The sequence below is a fragment of the Schistocerca serialis genome, chromosome 3 (genome assembly GCF_023864345.2).
Source record: "Schistocerca serialis cubense isolate TAMUIC-IGC-003099 chromosome 3, iqSchSeri2.2, whole genome shotgun sequence".
NCBI lineage: Eukaryota > Metazoa > Arthropoda > Insecta > Orthoptera > Acrididae > Schistocerca > Schistocerca serialis.
This window is the reverse complement of record NC_064640.1, coordinates 457,555,165-457,580,068: the sequence shown is the minus strand read 5'-3', so window position 1 is coordinate 457,580,068 and position 24,904 is coordinate 457,555,165. Positions and strand designations below refer to the sequence as shown.

Below are 24,904 nucleotides of genomic sequence, written 5' to 3'. Positions count from 1 at the left end.
CAAAAAAATTCTGAGAAATCAAGCAAAACTTTTTCTTATAAAATAATAAATTTCACGGTTCTTTTAGCAACAGTAGATTGCTTCTTATGGATAGGAATGCTATTATTTTACAAAGTATGGAAAGGTTTTTTCTCCCTTTTCTTTCAGAACGTTATTTACTTGGCAGAATGGCTAAGAGCCACGCCTACACATCGTGAATGACTTTTCTAGGTACGGTAAAGGCTGTCGCGTGAGAAACGTAATGGAGTGTACTGTTATGGAGGACAGATGGGGCTCGCATACACTGTAGCGCACAATACCTTCGTCGCTCGCTGCTGACAAATAACACAACTATCTCTTTCTACCTGGACTGACCGTCGCCAATCAAACTCTCCCTACGCCTTGATGAAGTCAAGGACTCCTATCCACTCCTAGTTTAACTATTGGCGTGGTACACCGGTCAGATAACCAGTCCACCGCGATGCCACTCAATACTCGCTCGCAGGCGTTTAACTAGTACTCTGTCCTTGTTCACACCGCACAATAAATGTGGCGGCCAACACCGTGAACAACGCTTAATTGCAAGCGACTCAATAGAGAGTGCCACTCCGATTCACTAACGACAGAGGTGCTCTCCTCGTGAAGTACTGAGGGGAGACTTAGTTCCTTGCTATTTGCGTACACGTACGAGCGCACTCGCTCTCGTTACGTGTTCCTGCTCCAAGTGCGACAACGGAACAGCCCCTTTTTCTGGAAAAGTTGCAAGGGTATATCATTCGCTGTCTTCCCTCACTCCTCTGGCTGTTTGCGTCAGAAATATTCCACCAATCAGCGTTGCTCTTATAAACGGGAGAATGACGTTTCGTTTGAGTCGACCAATGCGGAAATCTGTAGCATCTCCATTAGGCGTATATTGTCCTCCTGTGAGAACTTCTTAAGTACGCAGTCGGTCCGTGAAAAAATGCGTCTTCTGGGCGCTCCCACACATTGTGGCGGAACTTGCTTTTAAGTCGAACACAGGAGTCGTTATCCCTTCGCTCTGGCAAAAGCTGTCTTCTCTCTGGGCTGTCACTTCGACTGAAGTAGATATGTTGTTGACCCAGCCCTCTGAAGGGACGGTCTTTCCAGAGAGCTGGTTTCCTCTTTAGAACGAAAATTCCAGTGGCTATCATGTTGTGTACGCCAGCCGCGACTTTTTCAGCCTCAGTGCGCACTTGCGATTTACTTACTAGATTTGCATATCGTCTACATGAATTCATACAAAATTGACTCTACCTTATCGAGTTTGGTTCCAAATGAAGCGTCTTGATGTGCAGAATACGATTGTGAGGACGGAATATGTAAGAAATGAAGATCAGGAGACCACGCCACCTTACAGTGTGTGTAGTGTGTGTGTGTGTGTGTGTGTGTGTGTGTGTGTGTGTGTGCATATTTTTGGGTTGTTAATTATGTCTTTCCATGTGGTTCACACCTTCATAATTTTGTGACTCTTATCCACTCTTGTCCCAGAAAATTTCCGTATGAGCTCTAATGGCCTTGGTGTCATACGCCCACATCACCATATCATCAACATCATCATCATTATCATCACCACCACCATCAACATTTGATTAGATAGTGTACCCCTTCCATATTACATCCCAGACAAATCAAGGAAATGGTCAGGCCCATCAAGGATTCATAGATGCATCAAGGCATTTGTTATCTGAACAGCAGGGTGGGATCTTCCATTATCCAGATGGAATATAGCATTTGGTAATGAAGAATATGAATTAAGGATTAAAATTCTTGCCACATACGGACGACCAATCAGCCTCGGTTCAATAATTACCAAATAAGTTCTGTTTTCGTATCCAGTAGCTCTCCATACCATGATTCCAGAAGCCTGAAAGGTACAGGTCTGGAGATTTGCTACTTCCTGTGACCTTCCACCAGATAGTCTAAATACATGTTCCCTTCAATCTGATCACCATAAACAGGTGCGAGACTTCGCTGAATGGCAAAGAATGGCGCTCAGTCCCCAGGCGACTCTGGCTCTATATCATGTAAGTTTCTGTTGTCTGTGGTATGGTGTCAGCAGTGCCTACTCTTCTTGTGACTTTGCTGTCCTGGATCCTCATCACCAGTCGTTCTGACATCATTGCACTACGGACAAGAGTGCGTGCGATTCGTCGGTATAATGCTTTCATGTCCTTTATGCTGGTGATTCGAACTTTCTTGAAGTCAGGAAAATAACGATAAGCTTGACGTGTACGTTTTATGAATATGCCATGTTGCGGAAACCATCTGAGAAGTTCCAGTAGCGTTAGACACAACCAGTAGCTTTCATGTGCTCACTCCTTTCTTCATCTGCTGAAATGACTTCTATCTGTACTGATAATAAGCTCGCATAAGGATAAGTATGAATGAACATGTACCACAGGCATGGAAATACTGGAACACCAGTTTGGTAGCGCACGATCAAGTTGTTCACGGTGTAACACTTTCCACTTCGGTCAGTGTATTTTGTTACTAATTGTATAAACTTCTAGTTTCAATTCAAAAGCTTTCTGATTGCGAATTTCAGGTTTTCATTCCGTAAAACTGGATGGTTCACTTCGTTTAGTTAATGTAAACATGGAGTTTTACCTCCATTAACTTAGATTTAACGTGCCTGTTATCGATATATCCATAGAGTCTCCAAAGGTGTCAATGAATGCTGACCAAAAGCTGTTTAATGCTGTTTATTTCTGTTAATCTCCATTCTATGTGCAAGACACAGTAAACTAATACCGTACTCTGCTAGCAAGCATTTATAAGCACATCACTATCGATTTCTGATTTAATAAATAGATAAGGATTTATCAAGATGGTTCGCTGTTGATATACTCAAACATTCTTTTCTAATTAGATTTCACGAACTGTAATTCGGTGCAACGGACATATGTCAGTTGGAAGGATCTGTGAGTGTCTTCATACAGACTGATATGAGCGACCTTGTGCATACAGTAAGAGTGTAGTTGTGGTTCAGTTTCATTGTTATAGGGCAAACGGGAGATTTCTTGTTGAAAGTAGGTACTTGTGTTAAATACGAAAATTTTTTCATACCTTCCACTTTACAGATTTCTTTTCGGCTAACACTTAAAGTATTCAGTGAGTGAATGCAATAAGTTAAGACGTGCAACGAATGGAAGGTCTCAGTCGTTAAGACATTAGATTCATATTCGGGAGGAGCGGAGATGAAATCGCTGTTCGGTCGTCCAGGATTCGATTTTCTCCGGTCTCCTAAAATAAATTAAGGTGAATTGTGGGATGGCTATTTAGAAAAAAAAAAACCGCTTTCAAATCCCCTCGCCATTCTTGCCCACTGCAGTAGTCTGCTCTCTCTCTAAGTATCTCACTGCTGATAGGCGTTAAATCGTGACTTTTTTCCTTTACACTTGCATCTGTTTCACAAAAATTGTGACTACAAACGTTAAATGTAAAGATCGGCTGAACGCAAGGTCTTCTGTTGCATATCTGTAGTACTTACAAGGGAATCCACCCAAACCCCCCCCCCCCTCATATTTAGTGTTAGGATGGCCCATTGCATAGCCCGTCAAAAAATGAACACAGATCAAGCATGAAAACAGGAAAAAGGTTTACTGAACTGTGAAAAAAAATGCAAAACAGAAACAGTGAACGGTCCTAGCTTAACAAGGGAAACACTGAGCAGCGCGGAACAGCCATGGTATTGTTGGTAAGTGGTCGGGGTGTTTGAACGCAAAGTAGACGAGCCTGGTTCAAAACTCCCATGTGCCATTCATTTTTCCTCACAAGCTAATGAAATGTCCTTCCGGCCACTGTAATGTTTACATTGTTTATTGACTATGAGTAATGTGGTAAGAACAGATTACCGTCGCAAATAAATGTGCTGAATAGCGTGAGCAGACGAGGTGCCACATAGACGTCTGACAGAAATGGAAACGACAAATAAACGGGTGTTAACTATGTTACAACAACACAAATTGTCTCTGTTTTGTAAAAACATATCTTTTTGGCGATTTTGAAGTTGCATTCCGTTTTGGAAGTTGTGACTCTTGAGTCAAGAGTCACAACTTCCAAATCGGGACGCAACTTCGAAACCTTAAAAACATAAGTTTTGACAGAGGATAGACAAACTGTGTGATTGTGAAACTGTTCCGTTCATTTGTTACAGCTTATGTGACTATCTATTATGTCCTCGCCGTTTCCTTGGGAGTGATCACATTCACATTCATATGAACACCTAAATCAGGCAAGGAGACTTATCTCGTTCACTCACCAGGCACACAAGTTAGACGCATCGGTAAGAGATTTCTATTATATGATACATATACTGTCACTAACGACGTGTATGACACACCTGATGTGTTTTCCGGTGTAAGATTCAGTTGATTCATCGCCTTGTCATCAAAAGTTTGCAGTTCCCATTCGAAAGTCACCTCCTTTCGGCGGCTAATGGAGCAGTTATGCACAATCAGCTTTCATTATAGGTCCCTTCCTCGTTGTTGCAAACGGACGTTACACCACGACACAGGAACAAAGTCGAACACAGCGAAAAAAAAAAAAAATTGACACGAGGGTGTTTTAAACCCAGCTCTTCCGTTAGGCAGTCCAGAACCGTAACCATTTTCCCACGATGTCGTAGATACGTTAATGTCCTCTATATTATACGAAGCCCACGCCTACCACAATAGTACAAGTTTATATGCCAACTAGTTCTGCAGATGACGAAAAGATTGGTGAAATGTATGATGAGATAAAAGAAATTATTCAGATAGTGAAGGGGAACGAAAATTTAATAGCCATGGGTCACTGGAACCCGATAGTAGAAAAGGAAGAGAAGGAAACGTAGTAGGTGAATATGGAATGGGAGTAAGGAATGAAAGAGGAAGACGCCTGGTGGAATTTTGCACAGAGCGTAACTTAATTATAGCTAACACTTGGTTCAAGAATCATAAAAGAAGGCTGTACACATGGAAGAAGCCTGGAGATACTGGAAGGTCACAGATAGATTATATAATGGTCAGACAGAGAGTCAGGAACCAGGTTTTAAATTGTAATGCATTTCCAGGGGCAGATGTGGACTCTGACCAAAATCTATTGGTTATGAACTGTAGATCAAAACTGAAGAAACTGCAAGAAGGTGGGAATTTGAGGAGATGGGACCTGGATAAACTGAAAGAACCAGAGGTTGTAGAGAGCTTCAGGGAGAGCATTAGGGAACGACTGACAAGAATGGAGGAAAGAAATACAGTAGAAGAAGAATGGGTAGCTTTGAGAGATGAAACAGTCAAGGCAGCAGAGGATCAAGTAGGTAAAAAGACGAGGGCTAGTAGAAATCCTTGGGTAACAGAAGAGATATTGAATTTAACTTATGAAAGGAGAAAATATAAAAATGCAGTAAATGAAGCAGACAAAAAGGAATACAAACGTCTCAAAAAATGATATCGACAGGAAGTGCAGGGATAGGTTCAGGACAAATGTAAGGATATAGAGGCGCATATCACTAGGGGTAAGATAGATACTGCCTACAGGAAAATTAAAGAGACCTTTGGAGAAAAGAGAACCACATGTATGAATATCAAGAGCTCAGATGGAAACCCAGTTCTAAGCAAAGAAGGGAAAGCAGAAAGGTGGAAGGAGTTTATAAAGGGTCTATACAAGGGCGATGTCGAAACAAGGCTCCGGGAATAGACAACATTCCATTAGATATACTGACAGCCTTGGAAGAGCCAGGCTTCACAAAACTCTACCATCTAGTGAGCAAGATGTATGAGACAGGCGAAATACCCTCAGACTTCAAGAAGAATATAATAATTCCAGTCCCAAAGAAAGAAGGGGTTGACAGATGTGAAAATTACCGTACTATCAGTTTAATAAGCCACGGCTGCAAAATACTAACACGAATTCCTTACAGACGAATGGAAAAACTGGTAGAAGCCGACATCGGGGAAGATCAATTTGGATTTCGTAGAAATGTTGGAACACCTATGGCAATACTGACCCTACGACTTATCCTACAAAATAGATTAAGGAATGCCAAACCTACGTTTCCAGCATTTGTAGACTTCGAGAAAGCTTTTGACAATGTTGACTGAAATACTCTCTCTCAAATTCTGCAGGTGGCAGGGGTAAAATACAGGGAGCGAACGGCTATTTACAATTTTTACAGAAACCAGATGTCAGTAATAAAAGAGTCGAGGGGAATGAAAGGGAAGCAGTGGTCGGGGAGGGAGTGAGACAGGGTTGTAGCCTATCCCCAATGTTATTCAATCTGTATATTGAGCAAGCAATGAAGGAAACAAAACAAAAATTCGTCGTAGGAATTAAAATCCATGGAGAAGAAATAAAAACTTCGAGGTTCGCTGATGACATTGTAATTCTGTCAGAGACAGCAAAGGACCTGGAAGAGCAGCTGAACGGAATGGACAATGTCTTGAATGGAGGAAATAAGATGAACATCAGCAAAAGCAAAACAAGGATAATGGAATGTAGTCGAATTAAATCAGGAGAGGCTGCGGGAATTAGATTAGGAAAAGAGATGCTTAAAGTAGTAAAGGAGCAAAATGACTGATGATGGTCGAAGTAGAGAGGATATAAAATGTAGACTGGCAATGGCAAGGAAAGCGTTTCTGAAGAAGAGAAATTTGTTAACACGAGTATAGATTTAAGTGTCAGGAAATCGTTTCTGAAAGTATTTGTATGGAGTGTAGCCATGTATGGAAGTGAAACATGGACTATAAATAGTTTGGACAAGAAGAGAATAGAAGCTTTCGAAATGTGGTGCTACAGAAGAATGCTGAAGATTAGATGGGTAGATCATATAACTAATAAGGAGGTACTGAATAGAACTGGAGAGAAGAGAAATTTGTGGCACAACTTGACTAGAAGAAGGGATCCGTCGGTAGGGCATATCCTGAGGCATCAAGGGATCACCAATTTAGTATTGGAGGGCAGCGTGGAGGGTAAAAATCGTAGAGGAAGACCAAGAGATGAATACACTAAATAGATTCAGAAGGATGTAGGTTGCAGTAGGTACTGTGAGATGAAGAAGCTTGCACAGGATAGAGTAGCATGGAGAGCTGCATCAAACCAGTCTCTGGACTGAAGACCACAACAACAACAACAACAACATATTGCACTTCTTGTGCTAGGACCGTTTTCTGTTTCTATTTTGCTTTTTTTCACAGTTAAGCACACCTTCTTCGAAGGGCTATCCACTGGCCCCTCCTACCACTATATCTGTGGTGGGGGGGGGGGGGCGGGTGCAATGGGTGTTTTCCCTTGTAAGCGGCTATCCCGAAACATAGAAAGAATTGTAGGTTGCCTACCTATCGGCTTCCAGAGGCAAGAATCACTTGACTTTCAATATTGCCCGTAACTATTCACAGAATTTAAAAATTTAAGTTGCTGCCATTGTCTACTCATTAACAGGCATAATCTTATGTTAAAAGTTTATCAGAATAAGACGGGTATTAAGTTTGAAATCGGAGGCAGTGTAACTGAAGGCGCACTAATACCCGGACTTTATTCATCCAGTATTTGAGAATGAGAGTACTTAATGAGTTCCAACAAACCACACAAATAATTTCAAATCCATACAAAACATTTTCTCTCTGACACTCCCAACAATATTATGAAAGGAAAAACGTTTATCGTTATCAAATTTTCACTATTGTACGGTAAAACATCTTAATTTATTATTTCGTTACTACCGACTCTATTCACAACACAGTTTGCCGACAGTATCCACGTATGCCGTTGAATGTACCTGCATTGTACGATAAATAGTTCAGTACATATGACGTCAAAGACAGTTGGATGCGTCAAAAATTATCTTCTGCTTAATATGGAGCTCGGTGAAAGTTCAACATAGGCATGAGGTTTTAATTTATTACTTCCTTACAAATAATTCCATTCGCAACACACTTTGTAGACAGTATCTACACATATCATTGAATATACTTGCAAAATTACATCATTGTATGAAAGATAGTTCAGGAGCTATGACGTAATTAACATTGAGATGCGCAAAAACTTACTTTTGCTTGAAACGGAGAGCAAATCACCAGATATATTCATCAAGCTTTTCGTATTAACTATAATTTCAAATCTTTTCTGAACTTTTTCTCGTTTAAATGCTTAACTTCAAATATTTAACACGTTAACTCATTTCTAACCAGACGGTTGAAACTGTTTTATACATGGGAGTTCGATTCTTTAAGGTACTGGGCGCAACTGGCGAATGAAGATCTACGGAAACACAAAGGCCAATGAAGAAATGATACAGCAAAGATGACACAAAACAGAGATCAACAGGCAGTGCAAAGAACTAACATTACAGTAACAGGCAGAGACGTTTAGAAGTGTAAACTGAAACATTCTGTATACGGTAGCGTTTGTGGAAAACGTGTAAATTGTTTCAAATGCTATAAAATTTACGGGACATGACTGTTCCCAGAAGCACGTTTTTGAGTTATAATTCAAGATTTACTTCAAAAGATTGCACTGCTTCATACAAATATCGAGAGAAATATCCTCGAGCTGAAATAGGCAACAATTTATAAAACCAACATTTTAAATTCACATTTCCAAAGAAGACAACTAGAGACGCTGTGATATATTTACACTGACAGAAAAAAACGCAACCCCAAAAAATAATTAATGAAGTTTCGGGAATACTTTTGTCTAGGTAAGATATCCACGTGATAAACACTGCAACACTGCAAGGTCACAAGTAAGGGCAAGATAAGCCACTGCAAATGTAAAATGCTGCTACGCTAATAACGCATGTAACCGACAGTATGTTGAATGAAAACATGCAGACGTGCATGCAGTACGTTGTGCAGGTGCCGGATGTTAGTTTGTGGGACGAAATTCCACGAACGTTGCACTTTGGCGGTCAATACAGTGACGGATAATGCTGGTTGTGGATGACGCTGAAGTTGTCATCCGATGGTGTCACGTATGTGACAGATCTGGTGATCGGGCAGGCCAACGCAATATGTCGACACTATGTAGAGCGTGTTTAGTTACGACAGCAGTAGATGGGCGAGAGTTACCGTGTTGGAAAACACTCCTTGGAATGCTGTTCATGAATGGCCGCAAGCATTCAGCATGTGTGGGAAAACCACGAGAGTGCTCCTACTGTCATACAAAATCGCACCCGAGACCAAAGGTCCTGCTGTAGCACGCAGACAGGTTGGTTGCTTGCCCTGAACTGGCCTCCTCCTAACCAACACACGGCCATCACTGGCACCCAGGCAGAATCAAATTACATCAGAAAACACAACAGACCTCTACCCTGCCCTCCAGTGAACTCTCGCTTGACACCACTGAAGTCTCAAATGGCAGTGGTTTGGGGTCAGTGAAATGCACGTTATAGGGCGTCTGGCTCGGAGCAGTCCATGAAGTAATCTATTTGTAACAGTTCGGAGGTCGGTCTTGTTGCGTCCTTAAATTCTCATGACCACCGCTGCCAGCAATTAGGCACAGTGACTATATTCCTGCCAAGTATTTCTGCAGTATCGCAGTATGATAACCATAAACTCTCGACGCCACTTGCACACATTACTACATTTACTCACAGGAACCCCATAAACAGATTTTATTTTGTTTAACATCTCGAACAACGCGTTCCCTTTGAAAGAAGAAACCGGATTACGTTCCCCACCTCGGAGCTGATGGGATCAAGCATAAACATCTCATTTCAACACTGCACTACGGGTTTTCAGCCAAATGAGACAGTCAATAATGTGTTCTACCGCGAGCATCTCACACTTAAAAGTAGTGCGGCCAATTTCCTCGAAAAAGTCGTTTAGTTTCTGGAAATGCCTCGTTGACTTGTTTTTAAATGTCTTACCAAAAGCCCAAGAGAAAACAAATAATGTTTGTGGGAGAGGGGGAGTGGTGCAACTGATGTTTCACTTGAGTGAGGAACTGTATTCTTTGCCTGTCTAGTATCTTCCACAATGAAGAAAAGCACAAAAACGTGCCTTATACAAAGTTTTCACTAAGTCATCCATTCAGTAAAAGAAAACTGTTCTCGAACTGGCCCTAGTTCAAAAATGGTTCAAATGGCTCTGAGCACTATGGGACTTCACATCTGAGGTCATCAGTCCCCTAGAACTTAGAATTACTTAAAGCTAACCAACCTAAGGACATCACACACATCCATGCCCGAGGCAGGATTCGAACCTGCAACCCTAGCGGTCGCGCGGTTCCAGACTGAAGCGCCTAGAACCACTCGGCCACGCCGGCCGGCTTGGCCCTAGTTGCACTTACTCTTGACTTACCAGACATGTTAAGAATGTTTATGAAGTGCTACTCGTTTCATCAATGATATTTAGGTTTACATTTATGTCTCCGCATAAAATAATGTTAATGTTTGTGGTTGAGACTTTACGTAGAACTTCTGTTAATTCCGTTCCCAGATCCAGTCCTGCTTAAGTGTGGAGCATACCTAAAGATACACCACTTGGTACCAGCGTAAGATGTACGAAATCAGGAACCATGTGTGCAATTTTCATCCACCCATTAATCTACGTCATAGCATCAAATAGCGTGCTTTCCTGATAGACGGCCCAGGAAAACATTTCAGACACACCGCCGCTCGAAATCCGCACAAAAGGCCTCAGGGGTGGCATAAAGGGCGTCAATGAAACCATCTCTAACATTGGAGTACTGATTTCCACACATTTCCACGCAGAACAAAAGAAGGGAAATATTAAAGAAGCCTGTTACTTGACAATGCACGTCCCCACACGGTCAGCGCCGCAAGACAAGTCTTGCATTCATTTAGCTGGAACATTATCAATCACCCCGCTCATAGCCCTGATCCGACACCTTTAGTTTTAATCTCTCTGAGGTCGTTCGTGGGTGGAAAAAGGTTTTCTACCGACACTGAGGATCACTATTTCGTCAAACAATGGGCCAAAGGAGGGGCAGGAGATTTTTTTCACGAAGGTATCAGAAAGCTTATCCCTCCGTTCACAAAGCGCATTGACAACGAAGGCGATTCATGGTGTTTGATGTAAATCTGTGAAATTGTAAATTTTTCATAAATATACCGCCTTTTCGATTGTTAAACAATCGGGTAGGGAAGAATATTGTATCTTGAGGATAGTGTACCTAGGATCGCATGTTTCCTGGTCCGTGCTAAACTCTAGTGATCGATTTTATGATCACGTGAAGAAATGTACGCTAAAGACTGCCGCAAGAATTTTCCGGCGTTTTCTACTGTTTTTGCCGTTGTGAGACATGAGGTTGTGTTTTGTGCAGCGTTTGTAAATGTTTTCAGATGTACACTGTTAAGTGTACGCTGTTTGGAAGATACTGTTGATTATTCAATTACAGAATTTTATGATGAGCAAAAACCTATATATATTTTTAAAGACACCATATAATGCACGCGCATTTAACCCTTTCAGACCAGAATTTTTTCTACAGGAAGGAAAATTCTTCTTTATGCTTTAATGCTCTTAAATGAATTTTTAATGATTTTAGATGACAGATTTACACAAAAATATGTATTCATTTTCAAAATATATTTCGTACACTTGGCTTCTTTTTATGGACTAAAATAACTAATTTTGAAATATTCACTGTTGTAAGAAATAAACTGACATTCAGTAATTACCGTGCAAAATGACAATAATAATATTCATTTATGCAGTATAATATAACTAACCAACCATTTCCGCGTATTCTGGCGGTCACAAGCTGCAGCGCACTGCTACTTAGACTTGTTGATATTTTGTAATGAAGCCCTACAGGTGGCACCTGATAAAAAGACTGAACATTCACAAATGTTTAAATGAGAGAAACATATTTCTGTTACGACTTAGAGGCAGTAAAATTTAACGTACACAATTGCAACCAATGGATGAATGGGAAGCCATATTTCGTCGGTCGCGCACCACCTTGTACCTCGTAATAGGAAAAAGGTTTTCTACAACGGAGCACGTGATATTCCCTCATTAACTAAATTTCTTTAATGTCTTAAGAAGTTTACCTGTCTTGAAAATAGAAACCTGTGCTATTTTTCAATAGCTTCTATTTCAAAATGAATGTAATTTGTAAATGGTTTCTGCTAATATATCTACGTAATTTGACTTCATTTACTGATTGTTGGGGCGTAGTAGAGTAATAATGTAACAAATAGACTATTAAATATAGTACTTGAAAGATTTCCTCAACTGCAACGCTTTCAAATTTGACTAGAATATGTTCTTAGGTACATGGCCATTGTATACCTAGAAACATTTATTCAGAAAAGGGCTTCAGAACACAAAAAGTGAATCGGATAATTTAATTTTATGAAACACTATACCTTGATGTAGACGACGTCTTTCCAAACCGACTACAAGAACCTTTTGTGTCTGCATACGTAAATACGAAGAGTACAGCTAAGGACCTAATCCTCAAACAAGTTATAAAATACATTCGAAAATGTTGGTTGAAACGCGTCCCGTTTCAGTTCCCTCCAGAACTCCGCACATAATTTTCCATAAAAAACAGTATTCAGGTGGTACAGGGAGTACTGATTGCTGACACCGAACTAAGATGACTGCCGGTTGGTCATCCTGCCGCCACTGGAGGATGAAGTCCAAGAAGGTGGCACTCCTACTGGCCCAGCACCACGCAGGACATCGAGAGGACAGCCCGCTCCTGTGAGATTGGCGCGTTAACCCAGTCATTAGCCCCGCAACCGTTCCACGCCTGGCTAACGCCGCAGCGTTACCCTTTCAGAAGTTTTGCAGATGTTGCACTTGTCTATGAGGAAATTTCATTCGGGAAATTTTTCTGTAACATCCAGATAGATCTCAAATAAATGTCAGCCTGCTGGGAAGACGGCAATTATCCCTTAATTTAAAACGTGCATTCTTTGATTACAGGATTAATGTCTGACAACTAGAGTCAGTCACCTCATTCAAATATGTGGGAGTATGAACGTAAGTTTATGAGTTGAACATTGAACTTAAATTCTCAATCGGCACCTTATTTGGTGCACATGATTTCGATGGTCATCCAAAAGCCCTTCAAATGTTTCTCTAATCTATATTATTTCTTACTTTTGCACAAATCGTAATATAAAACATTTGACCGTTTTTATTGACAGTTTAAAATAATGTACTGATGTAACTTTTTATGAGCAAAATAGCTAAGCGTAAGAAATGGACATTATGACACTTCATTTACGGAGCTACCAGCCGCTGTTCGTGAAATATTTCAGTTTTCCGTCAAATCACTAATTAAATTGCTAATTAAGCTTTTTTAATTACCCTGATTACTTTTAAGCATTTAATTTTCTTATTTATTTATTTGCGAAACGAACCGACACACTGATCGGTTCGATACCCCATTTGTCCGTTTCCCACTTTTTTTGGCTATGGAAGTTCCAACAAAAATCCATTGTGTAATTTCTAAGGAGTTTTGTTTTCGCTCCACTGAAACATTTCACCAAAACCGTAACGGACAGACACTCAAAGAAAGACGCCGTTCATCTCGCAGAAATCTACTTAGGAAAGTTCAGGAGCCGTCTTTCAAGTCGGAAACTTCGATAGTCTCCAGCCTCCTTCGTGATCATGAAGATAAAGTTAGCTAACAGCAGCTGACACAGAAGCGTACAAGCAGCCATTCATCCAACTCTGCATCCGTGAAGGGGAAGGGATGAAGCTTTAATACTGACGCAGTTGTAGTTAATTCCATTCTCCAACCATCCTTCCCTCATCAGTTCTCCACTTATATCTCTTTTCCACATATTTTCCATCCAACTGTTGAACCGAAGCTAGTCATTAAGTGGAGCAGTTTATGCACGATACGTACCCAATAGACGTACTGTTTTCGTCTACACCCAACAGAAATTTACTCCATACTTGGATTTTTAGACCTTCCCGTTTCTTCAATGTTTAAACATCAGTTTCAATCCTACGTCTTACTGCACTGGCTTCCTCGCGCTGCGTGATTTCAGTCAGAGACACACCACAAATGCAAAGCCCGTACTGGCTGCAGTCTCACACGGATAATGACGCGTGTAATGTGTTTGAAGTTACGTGCTACGTATTCGGTCACGGCATCTATGCTCGGTCACCAGGATTAGTGCGGGCAGCCTACCTAGTTAGGGTGTGCTCTCCCCATCTTGTATTTTGTGCTCGCTTACTCGCTCATGCAGAACTCTACTTCTCAGATACGTTGATTTAAAACTCACCATTATGAGAGTTTATTACTTATAACGCGCGATCAAAAAGGTTCCGTTCGAAGGCCTTACGCTTCCAGAATCGGTATGCCAATCAAGAGAAATCACTGTGAACACTGCATTAACATCCCACCGACATACCAGGTTGAAGATACTCGTTTGGTAGAACACCATGTCCTGCCGCGCAAAAACATTCGTAACTGTCTGCTGCATTTCCTTTTCCAACAGGAATCGTCAATATTTCGAGGCCATTTTTAAGGTCCCGAGGGCGCGACCATCACATGGGGAGGGATCAGGACTGTGGGGCATGGGCTCGAGTTACTCGCACTTGGTTTGGCGTAACTTTTGTGTTACTTCATATGCGAAATGAGGACGTGCGTTCCAGCACGGAACATGGCGCATTATACCGCAACGGCGGTTTTCGACAGACATGCTGACCCATATACACTGAAGTGGCAGAAGTCACGGGATACCTCGTAATATCGTGTCGGACCTCCTTTTTCCCGGCGTAATGTAACACTCGACGTGGCATGGACTCAACATGTCGTCGGAACTCCCATGCTGCTTCTATAGCCGTCCGTAACGGCGAAAGTGTTACCGGTGCAGGGTTTTGTGCACGAACTGATTTCTCGATTATGTCCCATAAATGTTCGACGGCATTCATTTCGGGCGATGTGGGTTGTACGATTCTTCAGTCGAACTGGCCAGAACGTTCTTCAAACCAGTTGCGAACAACTCAGGTCCAGTGGCATGGTGCATTATCGTCTATAAGAATTCCACCTTTGCTTGGGAATGTAAAGTCCATGAATGGCGGCAAATGGTCTTCAAATAGCTGAACATAACTACAACTCAATCATTCATGTAAACACAGCACACACTATTATAGAGCCACCACCAGCTTGCACAGTACCTTGTTGACAACTTGGGTTCACAGATTCGTGGGGTCTGCGCCACACTCGAACCACACCATTAGCTCTTACCAACTTAAATCAGGACTCATCTGACGAGGCCACAGGTTTCCAGTAGTCTACTGTCCAACCGATGTGATCACGAGCCCAGGATAGGCGCTGCAGGCGATGTCGTGCTGTTAGCAAAAGAACTCCAACCGGTCGCCCGCTGCCATAGCCCATTAACGCCAAATTTCACCGCACAGTCTTAACTGATAAGTTCGTCACACGTCCCACATTGACTTATGTGGTTATTTCACGCAGTGTTGCTTGTCTGTTTGTAGTAACAACACTACGCAAACACCGCTACTCTTGGTCGTTAAATAAAGGCCGTCGGCCATTGGGTTGTCCATAATGGTGGTTATTGCCTGAAATTTGGTACTCTCGACAACTCTTGACACTGTGGATCTCGGTGTATTGAATTCCCTAACGATTCCCGAAATGGAATGTCTCATGCGTCTAGCTCCAACTACCATTCCGCGTTCAAAGTCTGTTGATTTTCGTTGTGAGGACATAATCACGTGAGAAACCCTTTCACATGAATCACATGAGTAAAAATGACAGTTCCGCCAATTAACTACCTTTTTACATTTTGTGTACGCTATACTACCGCCATCTGTATATGTGCACATCGCTAGGCGTTTTCGCATTTACCACACGCACGTCGGAAAGACACGAATGTCACACTAAGTGCTTGCCCACATGTCGGTGCTTGTATACCCGTATCGGAGTCACGCAACGTTGCGTATACGCTGTATTAACACTCTCGAACGGAAACTTTCCGATTGCACCCAGCAGAGTAAATGAAGAATGATGGGAGTACATGACGGTTATCGAGTGTGTCTAACGATACTGGAACTTTTCAGGTGGACAACACAGCACAGCATGTCCAGCAAACGTGCACTTGACATCTATCGCCGTCTTTCGGACTTTGGAATTATCGTATCATTCGCATAGGGACATGGAAGCATCATCCCGACAGGACGCACAAAGGGTTAGCTGTAGCGTGATGACCACACTACGAATTGTGACGAGAAGGACTCAGGACAACAAAGTGGTCATATATTCTTCCAGAACGATTACACAATGAGAGGACTGCAGGATTATTCATCAGGCTCTGATTAACAGACGGGTGACATGAGACGAAAATCCGTACAGAGGTTTCAAGCGGAGTGCCACCACAAATAGTGGGGAACAGATTACTAAAAACTGGATTCAGATTGAGTCGCCACCTGTGGGTTACGGATGATACCATAACACCTACAATAGAGTCTTCCATGGTGTAGAACCAAAACTAACTGCTACATTTAGTGATATTCCTTAGTGTTCAGTGATGAGTGTAGTGTTTTTTTTTTTTTTTTTTGCGGTCAGATCTTGTCGATGGACGACCAGGTGAAAGGTCACAAGAAGCAGAGATTCTAGGGATCTATACCTCTCAAACTCATGGAATTATGGTGGGAATGAGCTGTTGGATATGACAATAGAACAGATTTGGTAATTGTTGATGGGAGAGTGAATACTCGCCAGTGTGTAGTAATAATGGTACACTCTGTTATCATACCTTTCATGACCAGGGTACCAAATGGCACATTCCAACAGGATAGTATAAGGGACAATTAAAATGGTTCCCTTCGAAGGCCTAAACTCTTGCGGACACGTGGCTGAAAATGACTTACAAGTTCGCGGCGCCCTCCATCGGTAATGCTGAATTCAAAATTGTGTTGGCCCACCATTAGCCTCAATGATAGCTTCCACTCCCGCAAGCATACGTTCGTCAGGTGTTGGAAGGTTTCATGGGCAATGGCAGCCCATTCTTCACTGAGTTCAAAATGTTCAGATGTGTGTGAAATGTTATGGGACTCAACTGCTAAGGTCATCAGTCCCTAAGCTTACACACTACTTAACGTAAATTACCCTAAGGACATGCCCGAGGGAGGACTCGAACCACCGCCGGCATCTTCACGGAGTGCTGCACTGATGAGAGATATCGATCTCAGTCGGTGAGGCTTGGCACGAAGTCGGCATTTCAAAACATCCCAAAGGTGTTCTATAGGATTCAGGTCAGGATTCTGTGCAGGCGAGTCCATTGCAGGGAAGTTATTGTCGTGTAACCACTCCCCCACAGGCCGTGCATTATGAACCGGTGCTCGATCGTGTTGAAAAATGCAATCGACATCCCCGAATTGTTCTTCAGCAGTGGGAAGTAAGAAACTGTTTAAAACATCAAATGGTTCATACGGCTCTCAGCACTATGGGACTTAACATCTGAGGTCATCAGTTCCCTAGAACTTAGAACTACTTAAACCTAACTAACCTAAGGACGTCACACACATCCATGCCCGAGGCAGAATTCAAATCTGCGACCGTAGCGGTCGCGCGGTTCCAGACTGGAGCGCCTAGAACCGCTCGGCCACTTCGGCAGGCTTAAAACACCAATGTAGGCCTGTGTTGTGAGAGTGCCACGCAAAACAACAAGGGGTGCAAGTCCCCTCCACGAAAAACATGACCACACCGTAACACCACCGCCTCCTAATTTTACTTTTGACTCTACACACGTTGGCAGACGACGGTCACCGGGCATTCGCCATACCCACACCCTGCCATCGGATCGCCACATTGTGTACCGTGATTCGTCACTCCACACAACGTTTTTCCACTGTTAAATCGTCCAATGTTTACGCTCCTTACACCAAGCGAGGAGTCGTTTGGCATTTACCGGCATGATGTGTGGCTTATGAGCAGCCGTTCGACCATGAAATCGAAGTTTGCTCACCTCCCGCCTAACTGTCATAGTACTTGTAGTGGATCCTGATGCAGTTTGGAATTCCTGTGTGATAGTCTGGATAGACGTCTGCCTATTACACCCTCTTTAACTGTCGGCGGTCTCTGTCAGTCAACAGCCGAGGTCGGCCTGTACACTTTTGTGCTGTACGAAACCTTCCACTTTTTCACTTCACTATCACATCGGAAACAGTTTACCTAGGGATGTTTAGGAGTGTGGAAATCTCGTGTACAGATGTATGACACAAGTGACACCCATTCACCTGGCCACGTTCAAAGCCCGTGAGCTCCGCGGAGCGCCCCATTCTGCTCTCTCACGATGTGTAACACTGTGAGGTGAATTTCACAGGAATCATGCAGGCGGAGACATAGATGAGGCAATTTGTGAACTTCCAAGTTTACTGATAATGTGGACAACTATGAATCTGTGACTAGCGCCTGGGAATCTTGTTTTACAGCTGGTAAGTGCCGATGTAGAACGACAGTTTAGTCTGTGCTGTTGGCTTAAGCGAAGTCCTTCCACGTGTGCTCCATGGAGCACGATGTATTGCAGCTCGTGCGGTAGCCAGTCACATGTGGTAGGCTACCCGCCTGGCAACTTAGTTATGTCGTGTAGATCGTGATGCACAGTATGAATTTTGTTCTGTGCCACAATGTTAATCGTCACCAATACAATCTTTCGCAAGATGTGGTAGTAGACTACGTGACGTACCACAGAGTGGTATAGTGACCTAGCAGCGGAGTATTGCTCTGAAGTCATACATTGTAAACAATAACTAAGATATTCCAATGAAAAGTACACACGTTTGCATCGCTTAATATCGAGCATAAGCAGCAACCAAAAACAGTCCAGAGATTGTATATCTGCCTTGTAAGTCTAAGATTATTACCAGCTTATAATTCTTTCAAAATCCTTATATACACAGATTCGAAAACGAGGGTGAAAGACCGTAAAACGCGTCGTGAAAGAAAATTATTTTAATTTGCCTCCTGTACCATAAACAACCACAGTTTCCTAATTCCATTGTAAAAGAGATGAAATAATGCCAAGCAATGCGATGTTATAATCATCTTGTGGGTTGGCGACAGCTTCACTTCTCCATTTATGTAAATGATAGGAGAGTTATGTCAAATGGGAGGAAGAGATGGTGCTTATCTTTTGTCACTCATATAACCAAAGACTTTAAATAAGTATGGACAATTAATGCAATGACGAACAGAGTTAGTCTATTTGAAAGACAGCAAGCTACAAAAAGTCTGTTTCTTTGAGTGTGTTTCATCGCTGAACGGAGACTTTAATGACGCCTCACTCCTAGCTACTATGCTTGCCGAAACCAAACTGCTACTTCCGTCTTTATTTCAATCCATACTCATCCATACTAATAGCTCTCCTGGCCGTAAGTCAGTTTACGAGATCGGAGCCGCTGCCTCTCAATCAAGTAGCTCCTCAGTTTGCCTCACAAGAGCTGAATGCACCCCACTTGCCAACAGCACTCGGCGGACCGGATGGTCACCCATCCAAGTTCTATCCCATCCCGACAGCGCTTAACTTCGATGATCTGATGGGAACCGGTGTTACCACTGTAGCAAGGACGTTGGCTGTTGGGTGTTTGTACTTATGCAATAATGCTTCCTGGAAAAAATCATCTTTCTTATAATGATTCCGATGGACAACCGGTTGGGTTGATTTGATTTGGGGGACGAGACCAAACAGCGAGGTCATCGGTGTCATCGGACTAGGGAAATATGGGGAAGAAAGTTGGCTGTGCCCTTTCAAAGGAACCATCCCGGCATTTGCCTAAGCGATTTAGGTAAATCAGGGAAAGCCTGATTCAGGATGGCCGGAAGCAGGATTGAACCGTCGACCTGCCGAACACGAGTCCAGTGTGCTAGCCGCTGCGCCACCTCGCTCGGTGACAGCTGGTATTTCCATAACGCTCTCTTACTATCAGTCGGCTACAGTTGTAACGGCATGCTTATGATTTTTTTTTTTCAATCTCCTATCTTAAATTCAGCTGTTTACTATCCTAACTTTTAACCTATTGTACTTTTACTCTTGCTTTAGATTAATCGTACAGGAATTAGAAAAAATACTGATGAGATAAACGAAAGGAAATTCATGACTGCAAAATTCCCTGCAGATAGCTGCAACGTGTCCAACATGGTTCCAAAAGGAAAGGAAGGAAAGAATATTAGGGTCTAACGTCCCGTCGATATCGAGGTCATTAGAGACCGAGCACAATCTTGAATTATTGCAAGGATGCGGAAGGAAATCGGCCGTGCTCTTTCAAAGGAATCATCCCGCCATTTGCCCCGAGTGATATAGAGAAATCACGAAGAACCTGAATCACAATGACCAGACGCGAATTTGAACTGTTGTACCCGGAATGTGAATCCAGAGTGCTAATCACTGCCCCATCTTGCTCAGTACCAGAAGGAAAATAAATTTAAAATAAATCAAATTAATAAAAATATTGCACGTAGAAAGAGCGCTATTTTTAGTAAGACATTTTAATATGGCAGTCATTTTACCAACTTGGAGTAGAAAGCTTGTCATTCATTTTATGGACAATTTATTTCTTATTGATGAACGCTTAGACAGCTCAAGTCACATATAAAGTTTAATATTTCAGGGGGAATACATGATTGGAAGTTCAATAAAAAACAATTGTAATGACATTCCCGTCAGAATACAACGACACTAGTTTACTCTTTAAGAGACGTAGAACCTTCAATTCGACAGACACTCCGTGCCATAATTTCTATATGACATTTCGGTTCAGTACCAAAGGGGTTCGGCAGCTCGCTCGAGCTACGATTAACCTCGACTTCTAAGTTTCCTTTACTGTCGGTATCTCTTTCTGAATATCTACTGAAATGACGTTTTGAATGAGGGAGGGTGGGGTAAGGTGACCAGGGCAGGAAAAGTAGCTATTATCAAGATTTAAGTGGTGTTATAGTCGGCGCACTAGCGATGGGACACAGCATCTCCGACGTATCGATGAAGTGGGAATTTTCCCGTACGACCATTTCACGATTGTACCGTGAATATCAGGAATACGGAAAAAACATCAAATTTCCGACATCGCTGCGGCCGGAAAAAGACTCTGCAAGAAAGAGGCCAATGACGACTGAAGAGAATCGTTTAACATGACAGAAGTGCAACACTTCCGCAGATTGCTGCATACTTCAATGCTGGGTCATCAACAAGTGTCAGCGGGCGAACCATTCAACAAACATCCTCGAAATAGGCTTTTGGAGCCAAAGGCCTCGTCCTGTACCCTTGATGACTGCACGACACACAGCCTTACCCCTCGCCTGGGCCCGTCAACACCGACATTGGAACGTTGATGACTGGAAACATGTTGCCTGGTCGTACGAGTCTCGTTTCAAAATGTTTCGTGCGGGTGGACGTGTACGGGTATGGAGAGAATCTCATGAATTCATGGATCGTGCGTGTCAGCAGGGGACTGTTCGAGCTGGTGGAGGCCCCGTAAAGGCGTGGGGCGAGTGCAGTTGCAATGGTAAGGGACCCCTGATACGTCTAGATACGACTCTGACGTCAGGTGACACGTACGTAAGCATCCTGTCTGATTACCTGCATCCATTCATGGCCATTGTCCATTCTGACGGACTGGGACAACAGCAGCAGGCCAACGCGACACACCACAAGTCCAGAATTGCTACAGAGTGGCTCCAGGAACACTCTCCTGAGTTTAAACACTTCCGCTGACCACCAAACCGCCCAGACATGAACATTATTGAGTGTATCTAGGATGCCTTACAACGTGCTGTTCAGAAGAGATATGCACCTTCTCGTACTCTTACAGATTTATGGACAGCCCTGCAGGCTTAATGGTGTCAATTCCCTCCAGCACTACTTCAGACATTAGTCGAGTCCGTGCCACGTCGTGTTGCGGCACTTCTGCGCCCTCGCGGGTGCGCTACACGGTATTAGCGGGTGTACCATTTTCTTTGGCTCTTCAGTGTGTATTATTCATTATATGTATAGTACTATCTCACTTATGCCTATGGCCTTGCCGCAGTGGTAAAAAGCAAACAAATAAAAAAGTGGTAATATCGGTTCTGTCAGATCACGGAAGTGAAGCGCTAGTCGACTTGGCTTGCCCTTGGAAGGGTGACCGCTCGCGGTAAAAAAAAAAAAAAAATGCAAATGTGTGTGAAATCGTGTGGGAGTTAACTGCTAAGGTCATCAGTCCCTAAGCTTACACACTACTTAACCTAAATTATCCTAAGGACAAACACACACACCCGTGGCCGAGGCAGGACTCGAACCCCCGCCGGGACCACGTCCGGGTCTGCCGAGCGCTGTTGGCAACCGAGATGCAGTCACCCCTTATGAGCCCAATTGAGGAGCTGCTTCATTGAGAAGTAGCGGCTCCAGTCACTAAAGCTGACAACGGCCGGAAGAGAGGTCTGCTAGAAAATTAAAACTGTCTCTGTTCTATTTTTCGCAGTGCAAAAATCCTGTTGGAAAACGGTCTGCTGCAGTCACTAGGTGTTGCTGTAGATGCTAGAGCATCAAGATGCCTTGAAAATATGTCCAGGGATTAGAGCAACAAACATGGGATCCTCTTGCGATAGAAAATCCGATTGAGGTCATTAAGAATGATAGGATGCCCTTTTTTACAGCAGGGAAGCAATTTAATTTTACATGCAACACAGTGAAAATAAAAGTTACAGGAAAATAATGAAGATACGGTAGTTGATAAAGGGATTATGGGAAGCGTAACGAGTGTGTTCAATGAAGAACAAGAACAATAAATCCTTAGTTATATTTTTGAAAGGGAGAACTGTTGTTATGAATTTACACTGAACGACCTACGGAGATTAGCATTTCAGCTGGCAGAGTGAAACAAAATACCGCATCATTTTTATACTTACAATCTATACTGGCAGTGCAATTCCGTGACGTGAAACACAATAAGTTATGCGATATTTCGGCAACGTTCCACGTAAAGTAGAACCAATAGGAAGAAAAACTCTCTCTACGTCAGAAGCAGAACTTGCGTGACACCATACTGTATTTGTCATGTTCAGATGAAGCTCATATTTCATGGATTCTGTGTCATAAATTACGCCCTCTGAATATATGCTGTTTCTAAGCACATCGAATCCCTCGAGACCGCATCGTTATTGGTACCATCTGTTGTAATAAAATGACAGAAACGTCGTATTGGTAGTTAAAATATTTGTGTATTTTCTTGTTACAGATCAAGTTCTATTTAAGTACGCCGTTTTAAGGCCACGGTACATTGAATAATCATCAAAAACCTGTCGTTTTTGGTAGGATTTGTTATAATTAAATTTCAATAACTTATTGGTGGTTAAAGCTTTCAGAAGAGTGCAACAGAAAAAACATGGTCGTTCATAGCAGATCATCGGCGTAATGTAGCTGGTAAGGGCACCACGTTACGAAACAGTGGGTATCGGGTTCGTGTCCTGTTGTATTCAGTTTTTCTTCACCTTCCAGCATTTTAATAGGTTCTGAGTCTTCCTTCATAAATTAATAGAAATAATTTCTGTAATATTCGAAGTTATGTAAATATCAGTATGCTCTCTCTCTCTCTCTCTCTCTCTCTCTCTCTCTCTCTGTCTCTCAGGAGTGAGTTTGTCCGATTTGGTGAAGTTTTATAAGCTGATATCCATACTAACTGGACATGTATATTTCGTTTTCGTCTTGTCACGTGTTCATTGATGTTGAAGTTTTCGTTTATGTATAGTACAAACAGATCAACATGACTAGCATATGGACCAGCGAGAAAATGTGCGTTTTAATAGAGCTAACGTAAGCATTTTCCGCGCGTTCATTTGCGTAATCAAACTGCGTGGTTTGCGAGCCAAATAAAGCCGCCATTGCCGCTGGTGAGAGCTGAGAGCGCAAATCACTTTTATCAGTTCGTCCCATGTGCCGACTGCGCTGTCTCTCGTGACGCTGGATTTCCCATCCTCGTCCACGCGAACGGTAGCTGCCTCGTCCCGCGTGACGACTGCTTAAGCGTCAAGCTTTCATCAGCAATCATGCTATGGTGAAAATTCAATTTCTCTTAGAGTAGCCACTTTGACCCACATTCCCCTACCAAGAAGGTACAGTGATGAGATCGTACACCACACATTTCGCTCATTGCATTGACTTGCTTTGTCATTTGCTACCCCCAGCAAATCGATTATGTGACGGGTGTGAATCCGCCATGTTTCTAGAATAAAGCCTCTAGAGTAACACTAGATGTCTTGCCAGAAGTCCGTTGACGAAATGGTGTCGTCAGTGTATTAACCCTTATCTCCATAAGAAACTGTGAAGACATTTCGAATTTAATGCAGACACCAGTACTCTCCGTGCCGACTACATTTCGTGATGATGTTTTCTTTTTCCATCACCGATCTCGAATCGGCTACCTCTAAGGAAAAAAACCATCGTATTTCCATTAACATCTCTAAAAACATAATACTGCGCGTTTTACTTCCTTCCAAGTCCTCCCTTAAACTGGTATGTTGTGGGCAGAAACTGTTGATCAACGCTACTGAATACATTGTACAAGAACGCTGTGCCTGATATCATTTTTAAGGTCACTACTTTTTCCTTGGATTCACCAATAAATGTAACTGGCCGGTATGCACTACCTACAACTGATTTATCTAGCAATTTAAACAGCGTTACTGAATCGATGAAGCCAATTTATCATAGTTTCAAGTACAAATATCGAAACGTCAATAGCCGGATATTACTCATATTCGCCGGCTGGTGTGGCCGTGCGGTTCTAGGCGCTTCAGTCTGGAACCGCGTGACCGCTACGGTCGCAGGTTCGAATCCTGCTCCGGGCATGGATGTGAGTGATGTCCTTAGGTTAGTTAGGTTTAAGTAGTTCTCAGTTCTAGGGGAGTGATGACCACAGATGTTAAGTCCCATAGTGCTCAGCCATTTTTTTTACTCATACTCGGCGGGGAAACTGTTGAACTGCGCAATAAGAATCGACGC

General features: G+C 42.6%; 1 pseudogene; it reads right to left on the bottom strand.

Moving 5' to 3' along the window:
• Positions 1–19,389: 19,389 nt before the first annotated feature.
• On the bottom strand, positions 19,390–19,507 carry LOC126471753 (5S ribosomal RNA; annotated as a pseudogene).
• Positions 19,508–24,904: the final 5,397 nt, after the last annotated feature.